Source organism: Meles meles, chromosome 2 (genome assembly GCF_922984935.1).
Source record: "Meles meles chromosome 2, mMelMel3.1 paternal haplotype, whole genome shotgun sequence".
Classification (NCBI taxonomy): Eukaryota; Metazoa; Chordata; class Mammalia; order Carnivora; family Mustelidae; genus Meles; species Meles meles.
Genome location: NC_060067.1, coordinates 34,947,396 through 34,970,977, shown reverse-complemented (window position 1 = coordinate 34,970,977; position 23,582 = coordinate 34,947,396). Strand labels below are relative to the sequence as shown.

The 23,582-nt window shown below is 45.2% G+C and overlaps 1 protein-coding gene across 12 annotated transcripts in view; it reads right to left on the bottom strand.

Annotated features, from left to right (window-relative positions):
- The window catches only part of APBB2 (amyloid beta precursor protein binding family B member 2), a 374,559-nt gene that overhangs the window by 34,048 nt on the left and 316,929 nt on the right, over positions 1-23,582 (bottom strand). Inside the window, exon 1 of one of the 12 annotated variants that reach the window (XM_045997064.1) lies at positions 468-531. The exons of the other annotated variants lie outside the window; for them this stretch is intronic. The gene's annotated coding sequence lies outside the window, so the exon portion shown is untranslated. Of the gene's footprint in view, positions 1-467; positions 532-23,582 lie in introns of those variants that run through there. 12 annotated transcript variants of the gene reach the window in all.

Below are 23,582 nucleotides of genomic sequence, written 5' to 3'. Positions count from 1 at the left end.
CAAGATCCTGCAATTGTTTTTCACTCCTAATAGACAAGAAGGCAAATGTGGATTCACCAAGGGCATGTGAGATGAATGCTCTCATTTACTCAATCATACCCCTAGCTGCAAGAGAAATGCCCAGCGCACAGCCCGCGAACAGCCCACCCCGGAACAGCTTCCGGCCGCGCTGGTCAACTCGGATCAAAAGACTCCCGCATCCCACCCCACCCCACCCCTCCAATCCCTCCCATCTCCACCCTTCTCTCCCGCGAGGCAGAAAGACCCCCTCCTCAGCCTTAGCAGTCGCCCACGACCCCGCACTTCGCTAAGCGCCCACTCGGGCAAAGGGAGGGCGCAGCCTTTGTCCCGCGGGTCTCCCGGGCCCGCCTCGCCGTCCTCGCGAGCCAGCTCGGGCTCGGACCCCGCTCGTCCCCTCCGCACGCACCTGCAGACAAAGGCCCGCCGCCCCTCCCCACGTCTCTCACCTTGGCCTCCGCCCCGGCGCGGGGACGAAGACAGCGGTGACCACGCCAGCCGGCCCTCCGCGGCCCCTGGACAGCACCAGCAGCCACGCGGTCCTTCCGTCTCAAGTTGAAGCGAGTGGCGTCCGCGCCTCCCGTGCCAGCCCGCGGGCGCTCTTCGCCCGCCCCCGCCGCCGCCCATTGGCTGCTGCGGAGGAGCCGCCCCGCCCGCCCCGCCCCCCCGCCAGGTGTGCCCCTCAGGTGCACCCGCCAGGTGCTCCCAGCGGCTAGAGACCCGGCCCGTGGCGAGCGAAGAGCCGGGTAGAATTCCTTCATCCCCACAAACCCCCAATTCTAGGGCGAACAGCTCCCATTTGGGACTCTCAGCGCTTGCAAAGTTCATTCTAATCCCGGTGAACCGCTTTAGAAAACTGACGCCCTGGGCTTGGGATTCTGGTTCCTCACAGAAACAGCTTGATCCGTGCTGGGGGGTGAGGGGGGTGCGGGGGCTGGAGGGGGTGGCAGGGGTGGGAGGGGAGGGGCACTGCAAACCACAGCCAGAAAGCCTTTGCAGTGTCAAGACAAAGCAGGAGCCGACTGCAGTCTTATAAATCAGGCAGCGAGTTCTGAACAGAGCTGAAAGCTATTTTTCTCGGATTTCCTGCCAATTTACAAGAAACACTTAACAGCAAGTAGTTCACCCCTGCACACCTTTCCAATCCTGGCCTCTCTCAAGGCACCTTTTGTTTAATGCTGACTTGGAGCCAAAATGACACCAGCGTCCCAACACTGTCATCTCTAGTTGAGAAACTCCCATACACAGAAGCAGGAAAGTGTCCAGTTGGCTAAGTGACAGCATTTTAAGTAAGTGCTGGCCAGTCATTGACTAAAATAGAATTTGAAAGGAAAATCCAAGGTCTCCTACTGTCTTTATTCTGTGTGTAAGGCAAGTACTTCCTCTACCAATTGTTTCTGAGTAAGATGTTTGATAGGACAATTCAACAAGTGAAACAGGCGGGGGACATGGGCCGTGTTTTCTGCTATCTTCAAAGTACCATGCGCAGAACTGACAAAATGTACGGAGAAAATCAAGGGAATATGCAACTAGGAGGTCTTGTCTCAGTTTATTTTTTTTAAGATTGTATATCTTTATTTGAGAAAGGGAGACAGCATGAAAAAGAGAGAGAGTTCGAGCATTGGGGGGGGCGAAGAGCAGAGGGAGAAGTGGACTCCCCACTGAGCAGGGAGCCCAATGTGGGGCCCGATCAAAGGACCCCGGGGTCATGACCTGAGCCAAAGGCAGACCCTTCACCGACTGAGCCACCCAGGCGTCCCCTTGTCTGGGTTTAGTAAAACACACCACAGGTGTACAGGAAACTCTCTTAATGTTCATGTTGTAAAAGCAGATTAAACATCTACTTGTTTGTTCAACATTTACTAAGCTCTTCCTAAAGGCAGGGCTCTGTGCTGACAACTCTGTATGGGGCTTTTCTGGCCATCAGTTGTTTTTCAAGGGGGGATATGTTTTCACTTATGGTATAACTGAATCTAAGACCAGTAATACCTCAGCCATTTAGAAAAGTTGTTTACAGTTAACTGCTTAGGCAACCACCACCTTTTGGCACGCAGCCTAAACTGGGGATGGGGGTGAGTTTGGGGCTTGGGGTCCAGCAGTCAGAAGACGCATCACGTGAACTGATTTCACAGAATCCCACCTGTCAGCCCTTCAGAGGCTGCCGTTCTTTCCTTCCACATAATTCTAGTGAGTTTGGTTCCTTGCCTACAGCAGGGTGGAAGCAACAAATCAGAGCTGCCAGATGCCGGAAGGTGACAACACCATGGGACAGCTGAGCCTGATGTCAGGCTCGACAAGTCCTGCCAAGTCTTACCTGCCGCTGTTCTCTCCAACTCAGCACCCCCTCACCACCTCCCCTGCCTCCACCCTAGGTCCCGCTGCCATCTTCTCTCAGTCTCCCAACAGCCTCCCTGGCCCCACTCTCATTCCCGACTGGCTGTTCTCACGTCGGTCACATGTGTCCCAAATGACCAACCTGAGCATCCACGCTCAACCTTTAAAACCCTACAGTGGCTTCCTGTTGACTGGAGATACAGTCCATAACCATTTCCAGGGTTTCTGAGGCCACCTGGGATCTGGTCCTTATTCTCTCTCTAACCAACATGGTAATCCCATTCCTTCTTCCTTCCAGCCTTACCGTCTCGCTTCTGGAACATGCCCAGCTACTTCCCACTCCAGCCTTGGCACCATCTGTTTCCTTCTTCTGAAATGCTCCTCACTGCCCTGCTTACCTGGCTAATCCCCTTCGTCCTTTGTATTTCAGTCCACTCCCTCAAGAAGAATCTTCCTGCCTGGCAGTTCCACACCCTCACCCCCTTCATTCCCCCATATCCTGCATTGTTTCTTTATCGTCCTCTTCTCTTTCATTTTATGTTGAGTTTTATATACTTGGTTTTGTGCCTGTATAGTAAAGAATTCAAACTTGGCCAAAGAGAGGTCTAGCCTTTTCCCCTTGGCTTCTGGAGGTGATCTTGAAGACCATGGAAGGTCATGCCTAACACTAGTGTTTTTGTTTGCCGGCAGGTCTTGGGTCATGCTAGATATTCTAACGATGTGATTTAGGGTAAGGACTTTGGAATATTTGGCATCAATTCTACTCCTGGAGGGGCTGGAGACTGAGGTCAACCACACGAGTCATCAACCATGCCTATGTGATGGAGCCCCCGTAAAAATTCTGGACACCTAGGCTCAGATGAACTTCTCTGGCTGGCAATACTCTGTGTGTATCCTTGCACATCGATTCTGGAAAAGTTACGCCGTCCATGACTCCACAAGGAGAGGACAATGGAAGCTCCAGGTCTGGAAATTTCTTGGAAATGTGCCCCCGGTGTCTCTTCTCTTGGCTGACTTTCATCTGTATCTTTTTGCTGTGATAAACCGTAACCGTGAGTGTAATAGCTTGGAGTGGTTTCTATCTTTCCAGTGAATTAGTGGATGGAAGACTGCTCCCGTGGACTGCTCTCCATTGTATTTTCAGCATCACCCACATTTCCTGACACACAATTAGTGCTTGATATGTCGAATAAAGATCAAATGTAATAAATGAATATTTTTTCTTATGTAATAAATGAATTTTTTTCTATATTTTTCAAATGTAATATTTTTTTCTTTTTTTTTTTTTTTTTGGAAAATGAGCACATAATGAACATGCAATGCTTTTACAACTTAAAGAATATATTTTTCATTTTATCAACTCCTACTTCTGAGCCAAGGTCCAGATCAAAAGTCACCTCCTCCAGGAAGCCTTTTCCTGCTTGCCAGGTATCGTCATTCTTTCTTGCCATTGTGTTCTCTGGCCTATCGCTCTGCTTTCCCAAGTAGTCAGTGGCATCGAAAAGTTTTTGTGAACGACCCATATCAGAAAAACTCTGAAATCCCTAGTGTGGGGGGTGGTCCTTATGCAGAGCAAGTACACAAAAGGCATTTACAGAATGAAGGCAATTAAAAAAAAGGTTTTGTTTATAGAAAGACAGGTTCAGGGGCACCTGGGTGGCTCAGTGGGTTAAAGCCTCTGCCTTCGGCTCAGGTCATGATCCCAGGGTCCTGGGATCGAGCCCGGCATCGGGCTCTCTGCTCCGCAGGGAGCCTGCTTCCTCCTCTCTCTCTGCCTGCCTCTCGGCCTACTTGTGATTTCTCTCTGTCAAATAAATAAAATAAAATAAAATAAAATAAAATAAAGACAGGTTCAAGGGTGTCGGGGTGGCTCAGTTGGTTAAGCATCTGCCTTCAGCTCAGGTCGGGATCCCAGGTCTTGGGATGGAGCCCTATGTCCCTGCATCCCTGAGTCAGGCCTCCTGCTCTGCAGGGGAATCTGCTTTTCCCTCTCCCTCAGCCTCCAAGCCCCTACTCACTTTTTGCTTTCTCTCAAAATAAATAAATAAAATCTTAAAAAAAAAATAGGTTCATCCACCTATGAAAATCTGGTATATGTTACAGTTGATTCCCTGAAAAATAAGGTAGCTGTTTCTGTAGTAACTATTATAATGGTGTACAATTCGATAATTTTCTTTTTAAAAATAAAAATGTTCCTCAAAATTATTATCCACTTTAAAAACCTGACACGCTTTAAATAAAAATGTGGAAGCAGATCGCCAAACTTTTAAAAGTCATCTGACTCCCTAATTAGAATGAAATATTACAGTTTATTTACATAATACATTAAGAAAATAAAATAAAAAACACAACCACTAATCTTTCTCTCCTCCATACAAACCTAATTGAAAATTCAACCAGCACACTAATAACCTATGATGTCCCCAAGTAGCATAGAAAAATCAATTTTATTTCCTTCAGACCTGCATTTAAACTGGATAATAACTGCTATGATGTGCAACAGCCGTAATCCAATTTCAATTTGTTTGATTAGATGACTATGAACATTAAACAAGAAAGTCACAGGATTGTCATAACAATGGTCACGCTGTTAACTCATTACAGAACAAAGCATTTTCATTTGCTCCTAGAAAACATGTCCCCAGAAAATATATAAATATGAATTCAACAATCCTTGAAGGCCATCCACAAAGATCTTCGCTTTGTCTCACCCAGAGATAAAAGCAGCTTTACACTTCGAGGCCACTGGAAACTCTGCTTGAATTTAGGATGAGAAAAACTCCAAATGTTTCTTTAAATGTAGGAAGTTGTACTTAAACATTGCGTTGTACCACCTTGTATAATCAGTAAGGCTATCCAGGCAGCATTCAGGTCAGGGGTTCTCAAATTATAATGTGCATAATAATCATTACAATGAAGATGTCAGGGCTCACTCCAGGAGTAGGATTTGGTGGGTCTGGGGCGACCCCCCACCCACCCCGCCCCTCTCTTTTCATATCAGCGCCAGAAGGATTCGGAGGCAGGTGGCCAGTGGACTGTACATTGAGAAATGTTTCCAGAGAAGGGACTGGACCTGGGTGGATGAGGGCAGTCAAATGACACAGAGAGAGCGGACATTGCAATGTTGTGCATTCTTCTGTTCGCCTGGGGACTCAAGGATGCCTTATTTGGTTTCGGTGTCTTCGGTGCCCTGCTCAGCAGGGAGCACCGACCAAATTCATTTCACTGTAGTTAGGTGGCATGACCCCACACTCACACTGACCTGCACTTCGGGAGAATTCACCAAAGATGCGCTTCTGGGGGCCACATATGATCCCGACAAGGTTATCAATAGAGCAGGCGGGATGTTTGGGTAGGCCTCTGACCAAGATCAGGGCCTTTCCAACTTCAGTGTGCAAATGCAACCTCTGGGGATTTGTTCAAATGCCAGCTCTGATTCAGTAGGTCTGAGGTGGGACCTACGTTTCTAAAAAGCTCCCAGGTAATGCACATACTCTAGCCCAAGGCTCCACTTTGACAGGCAAGAACCCGCAAGTCAGTTAGCCAACAATGGCCACAAGGACCAATAAACAGCGGAAAAATGCAAACTCAGACCTACAACAAACTTGAACGACAAAAGTCATGGAGTTGCGCACTGAGAGTGATATTTTCTGACTTATTTTAAAGGACTGGGTACCCTGGATGGTTACTCTTAAGAGCAAGACCTACCATGACTTTTTTTTTTTTTAAAGATTTATTTATTTATTTATTTGACAGACAGAGATCACAAGTAGGCAGAGAGGCAGGCAGAGGGGGAGGAGGAAGCAGGCTCCCTGATGAGCAGACAGCCCGATCGGGGGGCTCCATACCAGGACCCGGGGATCATGACCCCAGCTGAAGGCAGAGGCTTTAACCCACCAAGCCACCCAGGCGACGCTAACACGACTTTTTAAAAGAACCTCCACCGCCCCCACAAAACACCAGATACAGCAGAAGCTTTGCTTGCACTCACATAAGGATGGGACCTTTATTCTAAATCCCCTCCAGGTTTTGGTTCCTGTGCAGCTCAGGTCATAATCTCAGGGTCCTGGGATTGAGGCAGGAAGTCTGTTTCTCGCTCTCATTCTCCCTCTGTGCTTTCTCTCTCTCTCTCTCAAATAAATAAATAAAATCTTTAAATAAATAAATAAACAAACCTACCAGGTTTGACTACAGTATGCTGTAATGAAAATTTTGAAAAGAAAAAAAAATTCTCCTGTCCGATGGCCTGAAGACTTCATGTTATGCCTCATGAAATGCAAGGGCTTTTTATAATAGATGTGTACAACAAACGTTTTTTGTAAGTGGAAGACATTTCCAAGTCCTAGTCAAGAAGCAGAGCTCATTTCCTGCATGCAATATTCAGCAGACACAACCTCCCACTAGACCAGGACAGTGGGCACTTCCCCAGCATTCACTGTACCATGAAGAAATTGACTTATCCCTCCTCCCTCCCCCAACCTCACCCACTAGTTTTCCTGTTCCTAACTGCTGAGTGGTGGAGCACACATGGTTACCCTCTAGGATTCAGAATCCCAGTTCAGCCCTCAGTTCTTAAAACACGTCTGCGCAACCATTTCCCTGTATAACCCCCTGGCAGGCAGAATTGCAGGGAGGTGCGGGGAGCCTGAAAGTGAGAACAGATGAAGAAAGCCAGGTTACCTCCATGTCCATGGGGGAATGAAAACGGAAAGCCATGCAACATGCCTACTGTCTGGCGATTTTCACGATTAAAATTAGCAAAAAATCATGTTTGTGTTTCGGCACTAGAAACTCAAGCTTAAACCAATATTAAACCCATGGTTGGGAGAGTGGGGGCAGAGGTCGGAGGGCAGGGACTGGCAGAGTGAAGCAAACAAAAGTTCCTGAAATCAGTACTTTCCCTGGTGTCTGTGCCTATCGTTTTGCCTCTTTGCAAATGTCCTACATAGAATCACACCATTTTTAGTTTTAGGATCTTGCTTCTCTCACTTAGCACAAACGTTCCGTGTATCAGGGGTTCCATCCTCTTCATTGCTGAGAATTTCGTGGCGGGGATGTACCACAGTGTGTTTACCCACCGACTAGTGATGGATATTTGTGTTGTTGCCAGTTTGGGGCAATTATGGATAAATACAATAATAAGAAAAACAACCCAATTTTTTAAACGGGCAAAAATTTCAAAAGATAGGTCACCAAAGAAGATAGATGGTTTTCATAAGCATATAAAAGATGCTCAATATCGTTATTCATTAGGGAGATGCAGATTCCAAGTGCAATGAGTTACCATGGCACACATTTTAGAATGTTAAAATAACAGCAAGAAAACCCCACAAAAACTTGGCCACACCAAGTGCCAAGTGCGCTGGGAAAGCAAAATAGTAGTTACTTTGAAGAGTGCTTGGGGAGGGGCTTTTAAAGCAAAACTTGCCATTCTTACACAACTCAGCAATCCCATTCCTAGGTATTTACCCAAAAGAAGTGGAAACTTATGTTCACACTAAAACTACATGTGAATGCTTATATAAATTTTATTCATGGCTCAGGATTACCTTTGCTTTTTAAAAAATTTATTTATTTGAGAGAGAGAGAGCACAAGCAGGGGGAGTGGCAGAGGGACAAGCAGACTCCCCACTGAGTAGGGAGTCCAATGTGGGTCTCGATCCCAGGACCCTGGGATCACAACCTGAGCTGAAGGCAGATGCTTAACCAACTGAGCCACCCAGAAGCCCCTTAGCTTCCCTTTTAAGATAAATAGGAATTGTCTTTAGATGGGTTTCCTAAAACTCTGATGACTTACTTCAGTTCTCCAATGTTCAGACCCCAGCACACCAGTGATCTTTAAAAAAATAACTAAGAGATTATAAAAGAGAACCACTTAATTTCTTGGTGGTCACAAAACTCTGTTCTTAGGGGTTTGCTGCTGAGGCAGGACCCCAGGGGAGAGTTTAAACAGGGGTTTACCCTGTTATCACCCCTTCCAAATGCTAGGAAGTATGTTCTGACCCTTAATTGTAATTAACCTTGAATCCCTCCTTGTCTGCACTTTGCCTTCCCTGTTCCACTTACGTGCCCTCGTCCCCCAAAGAGAGGTCAGCAATGTCAGGGAACTATGGAAAGTAGAGCAGATAAGATATGCCAGTATTCTGATCCTTTGGTGTTGAGTTTAAATAAAAACATCATTCATAACTGCTAGTGTTATGTTTTATCTTTATGCTCAGCAGGAGCTCCTAACGGTGAAGGACAATGGCATTTCGGAGGCATTTTGTTTCATTATCTAGCTTAGCCCTGCTTGTTTTCATAAATAAAACCTTTTTGGAACATGACCACAGCCAATCATTTAGATCTTGCCTAGGGGCTGCTTTGGCCTAACAGTGGCACAGATGAGTAGTAACGACACAGAAAGAATGACCCGCAAAACCTGAAATATTTACAGTCTGGCCTTTTACGGGAAAATTTTGCCAGATCCTTGATCTAGCAGAATGGCCCTTTGGTCATGCAATTAACATGAATTGTTCGTGTCCTGTTTGTGTAGACTGATATAATGACTAATTACTATCATTTGTGCATTACTTTCTATCTTCGTGTATGAAGAGTTCCGTATTCAGATGGGAACAAATGTCTGTTCACAGCCATCATTTCATTATCCTCTGAGCTGTCTTAAGTTGGCCAATTACTACCATTTCCTTTTCACAGACAAAACAGAACAGGCTCAGAGAGAATGAGTGAATTTATTTGTAAGAAGTGAACCTAGAACTTGAGCCCAATTCATTCTCCAAAATCTTCTGCTCTTGTCACAAATGAATAAAATAAAACCAATACATAGAAAATAAAGCACAGAGCATGTACAACAAGCTAATCATCTAGTGAACCAGCTAAGATCAACTTGGATTTTCATCTGTCTTAAATGCCCCGCTGAGCTCATTCAATTAAATTTAGGGCCAGACAAAGTTCACACGCGAGGCTTATGTCCTCTGAGATGGTGTCCTCTTTTATCCTCATTTCTGGCATTTACAGATGGCTTAACCTGCAAAAACTTCTCTTTCTTACAAACTATAGTCTTCTCATATACATGAGTTAATTATATTAATTATCAGACAGCTAATTCAGGCTCCATGGAAGCTAAAGCTCAGATAATTTCTAGGGCTCCGTTTAAGAAAAAAAAAAAGTACAGAAATACTTTCCTTTTGCAAATTTTACAGAAACCATGTGAACTCATTGCTAAACTCCCTCCCAGGGCTTTGAAAGGGGCCCCAAATGTTAAACTTCATGATCCTAAGAGTAAACCTTCCTCTGTGCATTATCTTTCCCCCTTGATGAAAGGAACTCATGTAATTCTAACTAGAGCTCCTAGTAAGAAGTGTTGCCCTCTGACTAGACAGACTGATCATTTAAATCTGCCGTCCTCATCGCTTCCTCCTAAAGCCGCGAGACGGAAATCATTCACACCAAATCTCAGCCTAGAGCGACAGTTTTCAAAGTGTGGGCCACAGATAAAATGAGCCTCGCTTGGGAACTTGTTAGAAATGCAGGTTCTCGGGCCCTACCCCAGACATTCTGGATCGGAAACGCTGAGGACTGGTTCTCAGCGGTGGTGCTTTCTGAAGACCTACCGCTGACTGTAACATGGCTCAAGTTTGAGCACCACTGGTCCTCTAGATCGTGGATTCCACTCTCTCCACTCACGCAGAAAAAAATGTTGAGCAAAAGAGGGGAAACTACCATTTAAGCAAGTTCTTTCATTTCTTTTTAGGAACACAAGAATCCAATGGCCAATGTGAACAGTAAGGTATCCCATTTTTTTTTTTAAGATTTTTATTTATTTATTTGACAGAGATCACAAGTAGGCAGAGAGACAGGCAGAGAGAGAGGAAGGGAAGCAGGCTCCCTGCTGAGCAGAGAGCCTGGTGTGGGGCTCCATCCCAGGACCCTGAGATCATGACCTGAGCCGAAGGCAGAGGCTTCAACCCACTGAGTCACCCAGGCGCCCCAAGCAATCCCATTTTTAGAATGTTAGGAAAATACGACATGGGAGAAATTCATTTTGCCTCCCCAGTCTCAGTTTCCTGCTGAATTTCCTCCTTAAGTATATGAGACAGTGACAGGAACCCCAACAACCACAACAATAGTCTCCAGGAGTCAATAGAAGGAGACAAGCCGATGCTCACAGCTCAAAGTCTACTTTGATGACTCCTGAGTGCCCTGATGACAAATTAAATTGAATTCATGACTTATTAATGGAGCGGAAAGTGTCTATTTCAACACTCGTGATATAGTCAGACTGAATCCATAATTCCAAACTCTGAATCATCTCACCAGTTGAAGGAACTTCTCACAAAGAACCTAAATTATCACTCCTAGTAAAACTCCTTATTTTCAAAGGTTGGGGGCTGGACCAATTCAGTCCTTTTAACCTTTAAAGGACCATTTTACCATTTTTAGCCACAGGGACCTCTTATTTTAAAATGCATTTCTCACACAAATATTAAACTACTTTAATTTGTACCCACACTGCTTTTCCTGTCAATCAGAGGTGTACATAGCTACTAATCACAACTTCTGATCAGCATTAGCTAAGTTGATCTATTTTAATTCCCATCAGAAGCAAAGACCCTTAATGTTTTGGTTGGCCTGTGCAGCTTTGTATTATACAAATGCATAACTTTCCCTTTGGCCTCTCCTCATCTCTAAAGGGCATATAAAACCTACCTCTAAAGCTGTTGTAAGGATTAAAATAAAACAAGCAAAACCAGATATAATGCATTTAGCACTTTATTTGGCAAATGGTAGGCACCCAAATATGGACATTGCTATGCCCCTGACGATTAAGCTGTCTGAAATCCTACAACGCTCTCTATGGGGGACACTTGTTAGCTGATGCCTCCTGGCCCCCCTTTCTGGTAAATATCACAGCAGGAAAACCCAGGCAAATGGCAGGTTCCTGGCTGGCATCTTGCATGAAATGAACCTGGTTGGTTAATTTAGACTAGGGTGGGCTCCTGGTCTGAGGGAGCATCTCTTCCCTCAGGAATTTGGAAGTGAGAGTCTACACTCTCAGACTGGCTAGAAAAGAAATGATTTTTGTTTTTGTTTTTTCTTACCATATGAAGCAGAGAAAACAATGAAGCCAAGAAGAGAATGAAAAACAGAAGCACATCCTGACATTACCACAGACTCTGGGCTCCAAAAGACAACTAAATTGTCCTTTGCTTAAGATCACTTGAATTGTTTCTATTCTGGTTAATTCACTTCGCCTTCTGAGTCTCAGTTCCCTGCTCAGTTTCCTCTTAAGTATATGAGACAGCGACAGGAGTCCCAACAACCACAGTAATAGTAATGACAGTGAAGGTGTACCTAGTCCTCAGGCAGGGCACAACCAGGAAAACAAAAACCCCTCCAAATATTTGAAATGGGGAATTTAATAGAACTGGTGACATGACTAATGGAAGAGCAGGAAAGCAACAGGAGACAGGCACTCTGAGAGGAGTAACCACAGGAAGCAACCCCTCGCCCAAGCTGAAGGGCCCAGGGGTCAAGGCTACCCAGAAGAGCCACTACCATGGTGGGCGGGTGCAGAGGCGGCTGGAGCCAGGAGGAGACCCAGAGAGGGCTGAGGAAACTGGGCCGCCTCTTCCTTCCTTCAGCGCCCCCCAGTGGCCAACCCCGGCACAGCCCTCACTGGGACTAGGGCACTCCTGTATGTGCCAGATACTGTCCTCAACTCTTAGCAAGAGTGACCCATTCACTCCCAGGAGGTAGGCAATGAGGAGCCTGCGTTACAGGGAGGGTGATGTAGCTTGCCCAAGAACACAGACATAGTCAGTGGCAGGGCTGGAATTCAAATCTTTTTTTTTTTTTTTTCCCATTTTATTTATTTTTTCAGCGTAACAGTATTCATTCTTGGGATTCAAATCTTGAAAATCCCTTTGATTTCTTCCAGAGGTGTGGCAAACAAAAACAAAAGGCCACATTGTTGCAAGTGCTGTGTGTCTGTTGTTAGACAAAGTCAGTGCTTTCCGCATTTAATATTCCAATACTGCAGCGGTGCTGTTTGTCCACAAACAAATGTACGGGGTGTTCTTGGTGGTTCTGAACACTGTAGACTGCTCTGTGCCGGGAGCGGTGGAGACTCAGCACCCTCTGATTCACAATCATGTCCTAAAAACAAGTTCTCCCTTTGCAACCACGCACGGCTAGTTTTCCATCTAAACATGTCTCTCCTTCTTCCTTCAATACCTATTTATCAATAAACCACTAAATTTCAGATATGATGGTAAGTATTGAGAGTATCCAATACCTGACTCACCCCCACCCCCCAGTTTTTACTTTGCCTGTATAAAAGTTACTGGTTGTTTTTCTTTTTCTTTTTCCTTTCTTTCTTTTTTTGGTGGGGAGAGAGAGAAGGGGGTGGAGAGAGAGACAGGGAAAGGCAGAGGAGGCAGGGGGAAGCGGAGAGAGAGAAACAAGCAGATTTCATTCTCAATGCAGAGTTTGACCCGGGACCCAGGGCTCGATCTCACAACCCTGAGATCATGACCTGAGCCCAAATCAACAGTCCGTCTGCTTAACCTACTGAACCACCCAGGTGACCCTCTAATTTTTTAAAATTTGAGTACAGTTGACACACAATGTAACATTAGTTTCAGGTGTACACCATACTGATTCAACAAGTTCAAGTTAATACATTATGCTCTCTGCTCACCACAAGCGTAGCTGCCATCTGTCCCCCACACAGCGCCATTATAATACCATTGACTGTACTGTATTGTATTGTGTTGTACTGAAAGCCTGCGTCTCCTACTCCCCTTTAACCCTCCCCGCTTCCTCTAGCAACCACCAGTCTCTTTTCTGTATTTGTAGCTCTGATTTTGCCTAAAAGTTATTGTTATATGAGGGAGGGATGCCTGGGAGGCTCAGTCAGTTAAGCATCTGCCTTTGGCTCAGGTCATGATCCCAGGGTCCTGGGATGGAGTTCCTCGTCGGGCTCTCTGCTCAGTGGGGAGTCTGCTTCTTCCTCTGCCCCTCCCCCTGCTCATGTGCTCTCTCCCCTTCTCTTCTCTCACTCTCTCAAATAAATAAATAAATAAATAAATAAAAACAATCTTCTTTTAAAAATGTTATTGTCATAGGAGGACTCGGGACGATCTGACTGGGTAAGGCCTAGATGAAATACATTCCAATAATTAGTTACTGATCCCACAGTTACGTGGCATCATGTCTCCGCCCTCCTGCTCCAAGTCCACGGCAGGTGTGACCAACAGATGGCAGCCTCCTCAGCCAGCTGGTATTGGTCTCCTGGCTCTTCTCACTCTAGGAGTTTAGGTCCCTAACGTCATTAGGTCAAAGATGGCAAGGTCCCTAACGTCATTAGGTCAAAGATGGCAAGTAAGCCCTACTTATTATCCTGCCATTAGGACAAACATTTCCTAAAAATAAGGCCAATGTCTGAAGGCACTACTTTCTCAATAAAGCAGGCCAGAGTTTTAGATTCTGAAGGCAAATGACGAACTTATATGAAACCATAAAGGCTTCTGAGAAACAAAAATGGCTTTGACATTTTTTGGTTTATATCATGGTATTAGTTTCCTTGCCAATGATATAAGCTTCATGCTGTAAAGGTTTATCGTCTGTGGTAGTTCTTACTGAAATAGTAAATACGAAAACTTACTGGGATTTATATGCATCGGCCTATCAGGTTCTACAGACTACTCTAAAAATGGAAAAACAGGCAGTCACTCTGCGATGCACATGCTTCTCTCAAAATGAACGAAGTACAAATGAATACGCACTACACTACCTTCAAGTTTAAATGGCAGAGAGAAAAAACATTCTAGTGTCTCAAAACGTAGCCACCAAATCATGTTATACATCATTATGGAGTAAGACATAGTTGTCTGGCAATAAGCTGCTCACCCATGAAATGAAATAACCCTTCTAGGAAGGGATGATTAATTATTTAATAAACATGGTGGGTTTTTTGACTTCACTGTGAAAAATAAATGGGAGGAGGTGCTCTAGGAATCTCAGTGGGCCACACTGTCTGCCCCCAGCACCCGCGAGGCCCACACTGCAGGTGCAGAGGAGGTGGAGTTGGGGTGAGGGGCGGCACGGAGCGGGGGAGGGGCTTCTCCGCCCAGGGCCCAGGGCAGGCCCTCTCATGATGCTGCATGGAGGGTCCTAAGTCCCCATCTCTACACAGGAGGACACCAAGGCTTCACATGAGTTACTTGCTCAGAGACACACAACCAAGAGGCAGATTCAGGAATCTGCTGGGGTGTGTTGAACTCCAAAGGTCCTTCCAAGATTATCCGATGGATATGGTATCATATAATCTGGACCACCCGGAGGAGGATGGAGGAGCACAGGAGGGCAGAAAACAGCTGGGGCCACAGAGCGGGCGGGTTCCCACCATCCTGACTGCGAAAGGTTGAAAAATGGTCCCCAAAGTATCAGGTCCTCATCCCTGAAACCTGTAGCTATTACCTTACAAGGAAGAAGAATCTTTGCAGAGATGAAGATTTGGAGATGGGGGCATTATCCTAGATTGCCTGCGTGGGCTCTAAATCCAGCCACAAATGTCCCCACAAGGGCGGGGCAGAGAGATCACACACAGAGAAGAGAAGGCTATGCGAAGAGGACGCAGGGACTGGACGGATGGCCCCAGGCAGAGAGTGCCAGAGCGAGCAGACGCTGGGAGAGGCAAGGGACAGAGTCTTCCCAGGGCCTCCCGAGGGAGCAGGGTCTTGCCAACACCTGCGTTTTGCCCACTGAGACGAATATTAAACATCTGGCCTCCAGACAGCGAGAGGATTCATCTCTGTAAGTCGGCAAGCTTGTGGCAATAGGCTCTGACAGTCGCGGGGAGTGGACACAGTGACCTGCTGAAGTCAAGCTGAGTTGTTGCTGTGTGCTCCTCAGCCTGGCTGGTGTCCGAATGCCGGACCGCGTGCCGCAATACCCCTACTCGTTCTCTGCAGCTCCCTTCTCCCTTCCCCAGTGCGATCCGCCGCACAAGAAAAGACTGGAGTGTTTGCATTAACAGCTAAAAGGAGTAGCAAAGAGCACTGGTCCGGGATTTAGAGTTCATGGTTTCAGACACAGTTCCGTCACTTTTTGGGGGGGGGGGGGTGCAACATTGAGCAACTCATGTGAGAGTTTTAGATCTCCCTTTCCTCATCTGTAAAAAGCATCATGGTATGTTCTTTAGTCTCTGGAAAGATCGGAGGAGGGCATGTGCCCAGACCCACAGTAAACTATAAAGTATTATATTAAAACATGGGACGAGTTCTGATTACTCCCCCTTCATTCTCTTGTACAATCAAAAGCATCCTTAAGCACATAGTATAAGGACAGCATCGCACTGAGTCACCTGCAGGGAAGGGGAAGACACAGTGCTTGCTGTCAAGGACTTGTAATTTTCCCGCATCTACACTGTGAAGTAACAATCCAAGGTTGAAGAGATTAGGTGCCAATAACATCTACATGACTCCGGAGAGAAAACAGATCACGGAGCGCTGCAGGTGCGAATATCCGGTCCCCTTCAGAGGGTGGGAGTGTACTTCCCCACGGCCCGTGAAGTCACGTGACTTGCTTTGGCCAATGAAATGCGAGCAAAGGGGTAAGCGCTGTTTCCAGGCAGAAGTTTCAAGAGTCGGTGCATCTTCTCTTTTTGCGACCATGGCTGGCAACCCTCTAGTCTCACAGTGACTACATCATCAGCCTGGGACGCAGCCTGAGGCCTGGACTACCAGAAGCAGTGCCTCCAGACAATATCCCTCGGACTCAGTATCCCTCCGACACTGAGCAGAATGAGAGTTGTTTGAAGCCACTACGCCCTTTGGTTGTTACTGCAGCATAACCTAGCCAGTGCGGACTGGTAAGGAAAGATGACAGAGAGGCTAACAGAAGAGGTGGGACCCAGCGTAGGTTTAGAGGATGGGTGTACTACAAAGGAATTCATGGGGCTCAAGGATTCACGTAATGACTTACGGTTCTACTTAACACACCCGATGAGGATAGCGACCGTGAAGTTCTTGTTCATGGCTACATGCCTGGCACCAAACACAATGACTGACACACAGTGGGGATAATAAATGAGCGCCTAATAAATCCCCAGAGAGGTAGATGGGACTGTGCAACACAGGAAGGAGGGAGAAAAGAAATTCCATAGCTTGATACCTCAATAAGGATGATGTAGCCTTGGGCATGAAGAAAGCCAGCACAGACCACTTAAAAATATACAGGCACAATTATGGTTAAATTATAACTGTACATCTTAAAAAAAAAAAAAAGATGGTGCTCCTTCTGGATGAGGACAGCCACTTCTATTCTCCTCCTGTCCTGATTAACGTACTTCTTTGGTATAAGCTGTTCTAATAGCCTTGTTCCAAGGTCTAAGAGGATGATTAACAACATTACGATTAAAAGTGACCCAAGATTTAAAGACTTAAGATATATACCATCTTACTCTCTTTTAAATAAAAGAATCACTCTACTTTCTACAGCAGACATATTAAAACCTTATATTTCAAAAAAAAATTTTCCCTCCTTTTTATTTGCAATCCTTGACTTAGTGAATTTAATGAATATGATTAGGTTTTATGTTCCTTAATAAATATCCTCTACAGTTTCTCTTCTATCAATAAAAAAGAAAAAACAAGTCTTTAGCTAGAAGCCACATAGAGATAAACCAAGATATTTCCTTTTGGCAAGAAAAGGGGCATCATTACTCTAGACCACCAAATTTGCAGGGAAAATATATTAAGAAATTCCACATTATCCATTAGATGTAACTCTTTTAGTAATCACTGCTTATCTTTGTAATGAGATCCTTGGCGGTAGGAAAACGAAGTCTGGCAAGCGAGTACCTTTAGGGCTGAGGTGGTTTCTGTGACACCATTCTTCTCTAATTCATGTCGAAAGTCACAAATGTCATTTGGATTGGCCAATAAATTTTAAGTGACTGTGGAGATATATATTTTAACTTTGCCATTCTTTTAGCTGGTCTGAGATTTTACATGGGGGGAAACCCCTCAAAACTCTCCTTTGCAGAATGCACAGCATTTGCCAATTACTGAAAAATGGGGAAGCCGGGGCGGGGGGGGATCTGTATTTTAAACACCCTATTGGTTAATGGAGCACTTCAATTGGACTCTGTAATTATTAAAATTTATATCCCATGTGCTTCAGGAAAAAATTAAGCGGTTTATAATAAAAGGCAAGCATTCTATTAGGCTCTTAAATTAGAAGAGTGAAATTTAAAACCAAATAAAAGGAAGAAGGAGTTCTGTAAATCAATTAGGTTACATGTTAACTTGAACAACATTCAACCATTTCTAATCCACAAAAAAACAGCAGTCATACAGTTCCGTCTAATATTATTACTGCAGTTAAGGATTTAATTTAACTTGCAACTCTGGCAAAAGAGCAAATACGACAAACTATGTAATTTTCCCCATTCACCAAATTCTTTTAGACAATACTGACTGACTGCAAAGAAACCTACGCTCATAAGAATATAACACTTTTCAGTGATGTCCTGGGGGGTGGCGTGCTAAGCAAAGTGTTAGAATACAGCTTTATTATAATTGATAGACAGTTATCATTCAGAATCCCTAGATCAGGGTACTTCTAATGTTGCAGGCCCCAGAAATGCTGATCCTCTTCAAGTTCATGGGTATGAAGCAAATAATGCATTTTATGCTCACAAAGGGTTAAGTTCCAGATAGCCCAAAGCCTTCAGTAGCTAAGCTGTGTATCTGGGTCTCTCTCTGAGCGTAGGACATTGCAAATACTATTTCCCCAAATGATTTGTCCATGGAATTTAAAAAAAATTAAATGACAATTACTAGACTGGGAGAGGGTTGTACAGTTCAAATACTTTTTGGAAAAGTTAACCAAGATTAGTGTTATTCAAACTGGGATTAGCTAGTGGCAACAGATAACATTTGAAAAGTTAAATAAATAGGGGTGGAGGGGAGGGGGTTAGCCAGGCAGAGGCCAGGTGAGGGGTTGCCCCCTCTCACCTCCTCCTCCCCCAGGAGAAGGGGCAGCTCTGTGCCCGAGTGTTGGAGTCTGTCTGGGCTGGGGTAAAGGGTTCTGGAGAAATGGACGGGGCAAAGGTGGGGAGGGGGGAGAAAGTGAGAGATGCAGACAGAGGTTCTAGGAACCTGAGACTTGAAAGGGACAGAAGGAGAGGCTGAGAGAGGAGACAGAGGAGCGCCCCCCACCCCCCACGTTAAATAAATAGAGTAGCAAAGAAAAAAAAATCAAAGAACAGAACGCACAGTGAAGATAAGTATTATGTGAAATTTCTGTTAGTTAAATGTGAATGAATAAAGGAGACAGGGGCAATGAGGTCATGCCATAAGCTACATTTCTTAAGGGTTACAACAAATACTTTGAAAGCCAGTGATCGAGAAAAACCAATGCCTGTAAAAAATGTGAGGGTTCACGCAATCATTTTTAAAAATCTAATAACTGTCCTTGCAAAATTTATTTTCCTGTGGGTAAATGCACACACGACTGGCAAATTAAACAAAGCTTTCTTCAGAGTGCTGGGGCGTAAGGCTCCAACCGTTCTGTTGGGTCCCAGAGGAGAGAATGGCTTGGTTCAACAGAGGGGAGCATAAAGGTTTCATGAAGAGGCTTTAGAAAGTGAACAAGCAGGCCAGGACAGCCCAGGGCAAGGGAGCCCCAGGGCTGAGGATGGGTATGTGCTCTTGCTCCCCATGCTGGAGGAGAGGCTGGGGGAGCCTGGAGCAAGGCAGGTGGAGCAGCGGGTGGAGGTGAGACCATAGGTGCCCCCATGGAGTCCGGATTCCGTCATGCAAGCGGCAGGGAACAACACGTCTCCACCTGCCGGAAAGATGACTCGGGGTGCAGCCGGCAGGTTCTTTGTAGGGGAGTGCCAGGCCACATGGAGAGAAAGATGGGGGTCAGGGATGGGGGTAGAGTGACAGGTATAAGAAGTGGTAAGAAAAATTAGCCCAAACTTAGAAATAAAGGAAAAGGAGGGCTGTGTGCCTTTTCAGCATCACAGTGGGGCAACATTTCATGGGCCCGCCTCAGGGTTGCTCCTTTCTCTAGGGCTGTGCTGTCCACGAGAGGTGTAAGGCAGTCCATACATGTAATTTTAGCTGAAGTCACATTTTTTTAAGAAAAGGAAAAAGAAGTGAAATTAATTTTAATAATACACTTTAGTTGATATTATATGTCCAAAGAATTATCCTGCAACATGTAATCAACATAAAATGTTGTTGCAAGAGATTGTCCATTCTTTTTTTTTTTTTTTTTGCAAAATCCTGGTGTGTGTTTTCCACTTAAAAAGCGCATCTCCACTCAGACCAGTGGTGTTTCAAGGGTGTGAGAGCCACCCATGACTAGTAGCTACCATCCTGGTCAGCCCAGCTCTAGGGAAATGTTATCTTTGTCTGACTTCCTTTTTGCTAGTGACTAGGGTTCAGACTCTATAAGGTTAGCTGTTAATTTTTAGATTAATAAGCTATAATTAATTTCTGTAACTTTATGCCCAAAAAAATATCCAGATGATCCCAAAGGTGATGATTTTATTGCCAATAGGACATGAATCAATTTTGTATCTAACTTGGCCATCTATTTTAACCTTACCTCATGTCTTCTGGCCACTCTTTGACTAAGACGTGCCTAGGGAGAATGAAGTGAGTGTGTGTGTGTATTTAATTCATCCTGCTTGAGGTTCTTAAAAGCATCTCTGCTTCCTGGTGGTTTAATGAGCAGTTTTGAAGATTCCCAGCATTTCCTACATTCCTTTGAGCCGGCTTTGGTGTCCTACTGGTTTGCTCAATCCTGAGTTAAATAAATCTTTGACAGGCTACTCACTGTATATTTTTATAATTATATTTGAAATAGACTTATTGAGGTAGAAGTACCATACAATAAACTGTACGTATTTAGAATATGTAATTTAATAGGTTCTGACATAAGGATACACTAGTGAAACATCACTATGATCAAGATAGTAACAGATCGATGACTCCCAAAGATTCCTCTTGTCTCTTCTTAATCCCTTGCCTTCTGTCCCTCTCCGGTGACTATCCACCTGCTGTCTGTCACTGTGGGTAAGCTGACCTTATATTTTTTAGAATTTTATATAAATGAAATCATATGGTATATACTCTTTTTTGGGGGGTGGGAGAGTCTGGCTCCTTTTGGACTCCCCACAATTCTCCTGAGATTCAGCCATACAGTTATGCATATCAATAGTTCCTTTGTGTGTGTGTGTGTGTGTGTGTGTGTGTGTGTGTGCGTGTGCGCGCGCGCGCACGTGTGTGCGCCAATGATATGATTTACGGACCTCGTGGGCCTACAAAAATAATCTCAGATGGCTGGTATATCTCACTGTGGCTTTGGTTTGTATTTCCCTGATGCCGAGTGACATTGAACATTTTTTTCACATGTCTCTGTTGGCTGTCTGTATGTCTTCTTTGGAGAAATGTCTGTTCACATCTTCTGCCCATTTCTTAACTGGATTTTTGTTTGTTTTTTGGGTGTTGAGTTTGAGAAGTTCTTTATAGATAGATTTTGGACATTAGTCCTTTATCAGATAAGACTTTGCAAATATCTTCTCCCATTCTGTCAGTTGTCTTTTAGTTAGTTCACTTGACTATTTCCTTTGCTGGGCAAAAGCTTTCTACTTTGATGAGGTCGCAATAGTTTGCTTTTGCTTTTTGCTTCCCCTTCCTGGAGTTGATTCTTTTTTATTGCTGAGGGGATATCTGTTGTATGGATATACCATAATCTGTTACCTATTCACCTCCTCCTGGGTATATTAATTGTTCCAGCTTCAATTACTACCTAGAGCAAGAGCCTGATTTGAACTTCCTGCAAATCAGACTTGGATCTACATACTAAGGAGATAGAATGATTAGGGCGTGACCTCTCCCTGTAAGTGGGGAAGGTAAGAGGACCCAAGTCGTTGACTCATGCAGCCAATGGCAGCATCATGACCAGAGTGGACTCAGCAGGAGCTGAGTGAACCAAGGCACTTGTGTATACACACGAAACAAGGGAATGAATGCATGAACCCAGAAAACAGAGGAGTCTGAATAACTTTGAAAATGGGGCTCGGTGTGTGGATGACACTCTCGGTTCCAGCCATGTTGAGTTTAACAGATCTGGTTAAATCTGTTTTTAACAGATCCGCAGCAGCTGCTCTGAAATAAGTAAGAGCAAGGGTGACCCAGTCCTAGGTTAGCTAAGTAGGGGCCAAGCACACTACCTAGGACCTTGTGGTATGTACACAGTTAGGAGAGAAGCTTCTTTCAAAAGGAGTTGAGATGGACTGCTCAACTTTTGAGTTCGGACAACTGTTTATAGATTTAGGAATGACTTGAGCCTTCCTATTCTTATCCTGATCCCCGTTCCAGTTACATCCAAAGCAAGACAGTGGCGGAGGGGGGATGGCTGAGGGGCCAGAGCCAGAGGGGAGGGGAGGGGAGAGCCAGAACTAAATATCTATTTGAGAGATCTGGTCATCAAAGAGGGGTTAACTCTTTTTACAAAATGGTATCCATACCTCTGCTGGTGCTCTAGGTAAAATTCCTACACAACTTCCCCCATATGGTCATTCCTTAGTTCTCATCCTGGGACAGACCTGGTCTCAGCGCCCACAGAGAAATGTTGGGTTCTACTGGGTTTAAGATGGAGACTTAGATTTTTCTGGCTTTCTTTCCAACAAATCCGCACTTGGGAATTCTCCCTTAGGTGCGTAGCAAGAAAGGATTAAGGGATCAAGAGGCAAGAGCCCTGAATGACTTTCCAATCAACAGAGGGACTCTCAACTGTATCACAACCCGCTCCAGCTGGGGCTGGGCAGCTCAGGGTACCGAGCAAGGGCGCGTGAGCTCTGCTGAAGAATGAGCTCCAACAGGCCAGGGTACTCTGTGCAGAAACAATGAGCCCTCGCCAATGCAGTTGGGGCCATTCACCTAAAGGGATGGGCGGGGTGACAAGGGGTAGTGACAAGGCCTAGAGAAGCGATCTCCTGCGAAGAGAGAGGCAGCCCATGCCCAGTTGGCGGCCATCCTTCCGAGCCCTCGACCAGTCTGTTTTCCATGCCGGCAAGCCCCCTACTCGGCTCTCCCCCCAACCCCGGTTTCCTTAGAGCCTCTAATTAGGGGTGCATCCCCACCCCCACCCCCCCCACCCCAGGACTTTCAAACACCTCTTCCCCTCTGATATCTTTTCGGTGTAAAACATCGGACCGAATGACAACATTTTTTAGGCTTTATTTTTCTTATTCCCTCTCCCGACGCCAGTTTCTCCAGATATGTGAGCGGCACTTTACCCAGTCTGTCACCCACGCCGCCGTTCTTTTATTTATAGTCAAGACGACTGTTCCCACATTCAGAGAGATTGAGCCTTTCTGTTCTGAAGGAACTATCTGGCTGACTTATTTATATGTGGCCTGAAGTCTGATTTAGTACTTCCACTCTCTGGCCGCCGTATCCATGCCAGCCCAAGTCTGCTCCCAGGACATTCTACCCTCAGAAGCTGGGTCCTTGCTCAAGGGCCCTGAGTTTAATCCCCACCCACCCCGCTTTTTAAAAGATTTTATTTATTTATTTGACAGAAAGCGGGAGAGAAAGCACAAGTAAGGGGAGCAGCGAAGGGAGAGGGAGATGAGCAGGGAGCCCGATGCAGGGCTTGATCCCAGGACCCCGGGATCATGACCTGAACCAAAGGCAGACGTTTAACCCAGCTACCCAGGTGCCGCTCCTGAGTTTAAATCTTAATTCCTGTTTTGGATTCCCTTTCTCGTATTCTCTCTTCTAAAGTGCAGTTCCCTGGGATACTCTTTGGGGAATAGCTTAGAGGGAAAGAATTTCCAGTTGAAGTTATGTGACAGCAGCAGGAAGTCTCCGAACCCATGATTTCCTACAGGGTAATTTTCATCCATTCTCACTTTTCTCCATTAAGAAATCACTCCACTCAACATAATTCATTCCCAGGATTTACTTCAAAGCTATGGTATTTCAGCACCAACTCTGGCTTAACAAGAGAGCCAGAAGACCAGAAAGCCATGGGTGGGGGCTGCCTAAATGTCAGTGTTAGCCTTTCAGGGGGCTTCAGCTCATCAGTCCAGACTCCTAGGAAGTCAACATGGGACACATTTTAGATATTTAAAGACAAAATGATGCTAACTTCCCATGTGCTTAAATTTCTCCTAGTTTTTTAAGAAAAGATCTATTTGA